Below are 8130 nucleotides of genomic sequence, written 5' to 3'. Positions count from 1 at the left end.
TTGATACCAATTTGTTGGAAATAAGAAAGCAAAGAAATAGAGGAGAGACGTTTAAAGAAACTAATGCTTTCTCATTCAGTTTGAAACTAACAAAGGTGTCTATATATTATATAGGCTTACAATAGAAAGGAGTTCACTAAAAATTTAGAAACTAAAAAACATGCAATGCTACGTGGGATGAATGTGCCTACTATTTAAGATCATGCACTAAGCCACTAACTATTACATGGAGTAATTGTTGATATTGTTCCATGATTATATCCCAAAATTACTCTACTTAACTTCCTAATTTGACTAAGTAATAATATTAAAACTAAATATCCAATTAACGAACTTTGAAGCACTAACTTTAACATTCTCTCTATCGCTACAGGTTGAGTTTCTAAAAGCACTTGTTGCACAATTGGAAGCTAAACTTGGCCTTAATACTAATAGAAAGTCTTTTGAAGGTGATCAATGATCTTTCTTTATTTCCACCTTATTCGGTCTTGTTCTTCTTATACTTCCTCTGCATTGATGTGTCCTATTCCGTGTATTTTATTCTATGTTATGCATTTTCTCTTATGCAAGGAGTCACAAAGTTCGATCCAGAAATTTCAAAACAGGATGAATCCAAAAAGATTTTAACTAGTCAACACAATTCATTCACGAGTTATAAACCTTTTTTCAAGTACACCAAGCTTGAATTCAAGGTAATTCAGTTTTTTTTAATACTATTGGTTTATTATATTCTTGTTTTCCCATCTGTAAGATCTTTAGTGCGAGTTCTTTCAAATTCAAACATGTTTGCTATGCAATAGGTGCATTCATTCTTTGCAGCTGGACCCCCTCTTAATGTCTTTCTTTCCATTCAAAATGTCCGCATTGGAATTGGTAAGTCCTAAACGTCTTTGGATTGTTCTAATTTTATGCTTATGCTGATGGTGTTTTACCCTAATAATCTATACTTTCCATTCATCAGAGAATAGTATTTCCTTTGTTGTTTATCTAGTAGTTGATGTTGTATATAGTTTGTTGATCTTATCTCTTATTGTTGACATTTTCTTTTACTTCTATGTTTTTCCATCACAAACTTTTAAAAATGTTGGTAATCTTGACTGATACAACAATGATTATAGAAATTCCTCTTCGACCAAAAGATTGTTTTAGCTGATTCATGAACACTAAAGACCATGGTAAGTAGTTCCTTCAATGTCATGGTTCCAACAAAATTGTAATGTTACCATTAGTACGATAAATTGACCTCCATAATGCCCCATTTCAAATGCAGGATAGCTGAACTCCACTATGTGATTTGGAGAAGCTGATGGATACGATAAAGGAATTATCTCAGCATAAACGGGATTCTATAATGAAAATTCCGTTGGGGAAATTTGCTTTAGTTTATTTGAAAAAATATCATGATATTAATGTGCAGATGGATCACTGACCCTTTGTTCCACCCAGCTGCAGTTTAACTATTCATACAGTGAAAACAACAGTCACTCTACGGCACATTGAATTCCTGTTGGGTTTTAAAGACAACGAGATGTCTATTTTTGTGTGGGAACCTCTAGAAATTTAGCAGCTAGTACATGTATACAGAATAGTGAACAAGAACACTATTGCCTTGGCCCCTAAAAAACTTCATCACACTAATCCCTATTTATTCCAACCTTCGTTTATTTTATTCGTCATGACAATTGTAAAGTCACCACAAGGAAATAAAACTCCAAGGCGATTTTGGCTTTCAACTATCTGAAAATGAAGAACCGGTCCATCCTATAACTAGGCAAAATTCATTTTTGGCAAAGTAGTTGATGCAGCTGTAAAGTTCAAGGCAATAGAATGCCCGTCACATTTGGGAGGTTGCGCCCTCTTTTTCTCAGTATGCCCTTGAAAATTATTGTATCACTTTAAACGATCACTTAAAGGAATGATATCTTTCGAACAAGTGTATTATTCTTATAGAGGTTTCGCAATTATTAGAAAGCTAATTAATTATTCAATGAGGTTAAGGAATGCCTAGCTAGAGGCCGCTTCCGATTAGTAATATTAATGCATAATTAATATTACAGCTTGATCTTGACTGAACCCTTCGGGTCACACCCAATCGAGTAACCGAACTGAAACGACAAATTAATCTGAAGGATTGAATGAGTCATTAGAGTACTACGAACAAAGATGTCGAATATCGAGCTTAGAGCGTCGAAACCGAGCGTCGTAAGTCGAGTCGAATTTAGGATTTGACGATACGAGAAATCAAGCAAACGACAAGTTTAAGCTAAGCCGTAGCTTCGCATTGGCCTAGCCATGCGAAGGCTAGGCAAGCATAGGGCACCAACCGCAATGCATGGTTGTGCCGCAAGCCAAGCATGAGTGTGCGTGCTAGGCTTGCTGGCCAAGCATGCTTGCGGGCTGGTGCACTTGGTCGCACGCAAGCTAGCAGCTGGCGCGCCATGCGTGCTAGCATGGTGGTGCCTCGCATAAGCAACGCAGCAGCAGCAGCCCGCATAGCGTGCGTGGCCTGCTGGCTGTGCGTATGCATATGCAGGCTGGCTGGCAAGCCCAGCCATGGTGCTAGGCGCCAGTGAAGCTGCCTTGGCTGCCAAGGCAGGCTACCAACCAGCACTTGTGTGTGTGGGTGGTTGTGCGTGTGAGAGCCTATGTGTGTGGGTTTGCTTGGGGAGCAAGGGGAGGGGTGTCCCCCCCTTGTGGTCCTCACCTAACCCCTTGCTCACCACTAGACACTTGGACCATGAAACATAGAGTCTCTAACTAAGTCATATAAATCTGGGTATGTTTCCTAATCAGGTGTAGAAATAACCTTATCAATGTCATCAGCAATAGGAAATTTGTCTTCTTGGCGCAAAAAACAATAATATGATATGAGCATGAGGTAGACCATGTTTTTTAAATTTCAATTGTATAGTCCACTGCACATGTAATGAATTTCATTATCAATTGAATTATTAAACTAATTAATATACCTTAAAGTTAAGATAAGTGAAATGTATAGCATTATATAATTATACTATTAATTGAATTATATATTCTTATAGTGGTTTGGGTTGGTATATATACATAATGGTGTCATATGAACATGATCATTATAATATATATACTATAAAAAAAATTATTCATCATTTCATCTACTTATGTATAGTAATACTAAAAATCTTTGAATCAATCAATACTATATGCGATTTCATGCATGTTTCCATTTATTCAATATAATAATAATTCACTTTCTCTAAGCTAAATGTATAGTCATCTCTATTAAAATATAGTAGTAATACATAATAGTAGATAACCAAAAATCTTATTGCTTGTTTCCAATTTTGCAATTACAGCTTGTAAGAATGTATAAATGTGTCTAATACTAATTTTTTGTCGTATATAATATTTTAATGGTAACAATTATTCAATAAATAGCATAAGATATTGTAATAATGGTAACAATATTTCAAAAAAAATTGACTTTATATAATGATGTTAATACTCACAAGCTTGTGCTTTTCCAAATATTTGTCCTTCCTTCAAATCACGAATCAACTGATCTAGTTTGATTTTGAAAATTCTGCAAAAAATGTCTGGTCGATCTTCAGGTGTAAGACCTCTCTTCTGTACATATCTTAAGATTTCGGGCCATTTTGGATTGCAAGTGAAAGTGATGAACAAATCAGGATATCCATACCATTTGCAAATAGCCATGGCATCTTGATAGTTTTGAGCATTGTATCGAGCACAACCAGTAAAAGATGAAGGTAATATCATCGGTTTTTCTATCGAAGAAGAATTAGTGTTTTGTCGTGGTACTTCTTTGAGATTCTTATACTTGTCTACTCTCAGCTGTTTTTGATGAGTTCGAATGTAACACATCCTTTCAGATTCTATCATCGTGAAACCATCAACTAAAAATTGTTGGAATAATTTTCGAGACCATAAAATAGTGAAAGCCTCATCTTCTCTCTTATGTATTCTAAAAGCAAAGAATTCTCTCATGGTCAATTTCTTTCTTTTTCGATAGCTGCTAGTTGAGTCCCTTAATTGAATACCAAGTCTATAACCATCCTCTCCATATGAAAACAATATGGGATATTGTAGTGGAAGAATAAGATGGATGTAGCTCATTTATACTTTGTAATTGACCGCTTTGTGTCACAACTATTAGATCTCTTTCTCCAACTGAACTTCCAACATCTCCAACAATAAAAGCTGCTACTTCGGATGCAGTTGGTAGATTGTAAGTCCTTCCATCAATCTCCCTTCCTCCAATGAGTTTAAGCTTAACAACCTCCTGATTGTTCGACTCAAATCGATCTCTAGCCACTCTAAATGCTTGAGCAAACATTTGTCGCAAATCTTCAACAATTGTATCATCTAATGCATTATTTATAGTATTATTGGAATTGCATTAAAAAAAATAAATAAATAAATAAATTATTATGCCTATAGATTTTAGGTGATATACTTTTCACCATTTGCTTTAATTATTCATGTCTTTACGATATTTTAATAAAAAGTGCTACTACTATATTAATTTTAACTATAATTTATACGTAGTATAAATGCATATTCAATATAAATTTACGATTATCACAAGATACATACCTCAAAGCATGCATTCTATTAGATACTTCATTTTCTGTATCATAAATATATAATTATGAAAACTTTGGAGACGACCCCATCATTGGCAATAAACTCCCTATTCGATGGTAATTCTGACCATACAATCTAAAGGTAAATGGACCTCGTCCTCTGTTCACATATGAATCAATTTTGCCACCCATTGAAGTAAAAGCATACATCATATTATGTGGCCGAGTATTCTCTTGGAAATTCTTGCTCCTAGCATCTTGATTTGTATATAGGTCTCAAAGTATTTGAGGTGGATCTTGAAACTTAGGGATATGACTAAAATAATGTATTTATTAAGGAAAAAAATATATTCTACTTACTGCAAGTCCTCCAATTGGATGCTGATCATCTTTTGTTGATTACCATCTCTTAAAAATGTATGGTTGATGATATATCATAAAGATATCCAATATAATCAATTTTCACGATTAAAAACAAAAAATCAATTATGTGTAAAAACAAAGTAAGATAAATATATATTATTTACAGAAAAAAAAAACTTAATTCATCATACCAACTAAAATATTGGTGTCCCGCTTGTTTGATATTGAATCATAAGGTTTCAAATCAAAACCACGAATGGGAATGCTTGTTCCTTCCACTTGATTGACTGTAGTTAAGTGTTTAAAAAGAATTTTGTACGCATGTCCAGTGGGTTTATACGATCCATTATTAAATCCAACTCCAAAATTTGAAATATTGTAAACTTGTCCCTCTGAAATGTCACAAGCAAGGAGTTTTTTACGGAAGCCTGGATCTTTCCTCCTTAATTTAAAAAAAAATTAAAAAAAAGAAAAAAAAAGAAAAACATAAATATTGAAACTCTATAAAATGCTAGCATAACTTCTACTCATATATAAAAATGATGACAAACATTAGATTACATACCTGTTCATCTAGCAGAACCATCTCTAGAGAATGTACGTCATTTGCATTATTAAAAGATGGAATAGTCTATAAGTAGATAACTCTAGCTTGTATAGTAATATTTTCCTTCGATGGATTGATATTTTGTACAAGTGTATAATTTTGTGCCATTAGAAAAAATAACGTTTAAAGTTATTTAGTGGTTGTGATTCAAAAATTTAGATTAATACTTTTTATAATGGTTAGGTAAGATGTTTTTGGAAAATTTGAGAGAAAAATAAAAGGTAAAAATAATATTGCATGAATGATTTGACTGACTTTTCTTAAATTTATTCAATTTTTCTTATCTTTGTTAAGTCTAAGATTGCATAATTAATTTATTTCACTTTCTCTAAGGTAATTATATAGTCATCATCTCTATTAAAATAAAATATAGACATAATAGTATATAATCGAACTACTAATTGTTTGTTACCAAAAGTGAGTCAACTATAAAGTTAAGTATAATATTACTTACTTGGTAAAAAAATTTGCATAGTTTATATTTATATTAACTGACCTTTCTTATCTTTGTTAAGTCTTTTTTTAAAGGGTACCTTTGTTAAGTCTAAGATTGTTTTTTTGAAGGGTATCTTTGTTAAATCAAAGATTTATTTATTTATTTATTTTTATTTTTAAGGGTAGATTGCATAATTATATATCACCGTAATATATATGTTAGGATAATCATGGTATTTTTATTAGATATTTTCTTGGTGATTATTATTGTTTCCTTGATTCTAGGAGATAATTGATGATGGGAATATTTATTCATATCTTTGACATTATTGTATCTTTGTCATATAATTTCTGGGTGCGAATCCTCTATCCCACTATTATGTCCCATTCAATTTAATTGGTCCACATCATTAAAAATATTAATATTAATATTCTTTATTTAATTTTTAGTAGCAAATAAAATTAAATATATTTTACATAATTTATATTCTAGCTAGTTCTTATTATTATTTTATTTTTCTCCTATATACAATTACATTTAATTCAACCTCATTATTTTTTTTCTTCTGTATACTTCTCCATAACTCTACAAGAACCCTAATTCTTTTTTTAGTTACCTCAATTCATTCTTTCTCTAATTGCATCCATAAATATCAAAGCACTACAATTTCACTTTAATGGATACTCCACAAGAAGTATTGACAAGTGATTTTGACAATTTACCATACAAGGTATGAAACTTTTTTTGGTTGAGTTTAATTCTTATTGAATTAGGTATCTACGAAATACTATATGCATATGCTTTGTTTTTGGTCATAGGGAGCTATTAGAGTATATAGTGATAATTACTTTTAGTATAAGCTATAACATTGTCAGAATGATAAAACTACATAGTTGTTTAGGTCTTTGATACATGTATTTTTATTGAGTTTTATATGTGATTTTTGGTGGTACAGAATTATTATTTGGATAAAGAAATTGGGTCATTACAAACTAATCGCAGACTATTTTTTTGAAGACCATGAGCAATTGAATGATGATGATATGGTCAGTTACTCTAGAAGTAACTTTGAAGATAATAATGTGTTGTAGAGTTATAGAGGTGTATAAAGAAAGAAAAATAATGAGGTTGAAATGGTTGAATTAAATGTTATTGTATACAAGAGGGAGAGAAAAAAAAAAAAAAAAAAAAGAAAAAAAAAAAAAAAAAAAGAAAAAAGAGAGAGAGAGAGAGAGAGAGAGAGAGAGAGAGAGAGAGAGAGAGAGAGAGAGAGAGAGAGAGAGAGAGATAAGGACTAGAATATAAATTATGTAAAATTTATTTAAATTTTTTTTGCTATTAAAAATTAAAAAAAGAATATTAATATTTAAAATAACGTGGACCAATTAAATAGAATGGGACACAATAATGGGATAGAGGATTTGGACCCGTAATTTCTCAATATACCGTAAGATTTATATTTATTTATATATATGCAAAATATTTGTTTTGTTAAATAATTTTTTAATTTTTTTTATTTTTTAAATATACTAAGGACACACCAAGAGATGACATGTGCCATGACTGGTGTGTCTTTTAGTATATAGTTATTATTAACATTTAGTATATAGTTAATATAGTTATAGTTATATATAGTTATAGTTATTGATGATTATTGATTTTGTTCTATTAAAAAAATATAAATAGTATAGTATTTTGTTCAATCGGTGCGAAATACAGTATAAGGAAAAATAAATAGATTTGATCAAAGTTGGCCCAACGTGAAAAAATGTCAGGTTTGGGTAGAAATTTTGCCCAATCTGATTTTTTTTTAATGTTTTGAATCGGCGCGAAATACAGTATAAGGAAAAAAAAAATAGATTTGATCAAATTTGGCCCAACGTGAAAAAATGTCAGGTTTGGGTAGAAATTTTGCCCAATCTGATTTTTTTAATGTTTTGGGCAGCCCGAAAGTATTTGAACCCGTAACCTCCAATACATAAAGATAATACATTTACCATCTCAACCAACTTTTATTAATGTTTTAAATTTCACATACTATTATATATTCCTTTCATTTATTAAGTTATTTAGAGGCAATATAAATACAAAAGTGATACTCGAGACAACGCCGGACCACACACTAACTATACAAACAGTCG

Source organism: Chenopodium quinoa, unplaced genomic scaffold (assembly GCF_001683475.1).
Source record: "Chenopodium quinoa cultivar QQ74 unplaced genomic scaffold, ASM168347v1, whole genome shotgun sequence".
Taxonomy (NCBI): Eukaryota; Viridiplantae; Streptophyta; class Magnoliopsida; order Caryophyllales; family Amaranthaceae; genus Chenopodium; species Chenopodium quinoa.
The sequence above is the reverse complement of the archived record's forward strand: the minus strand, read 5'-3'. Positions refer to the sequence as shown.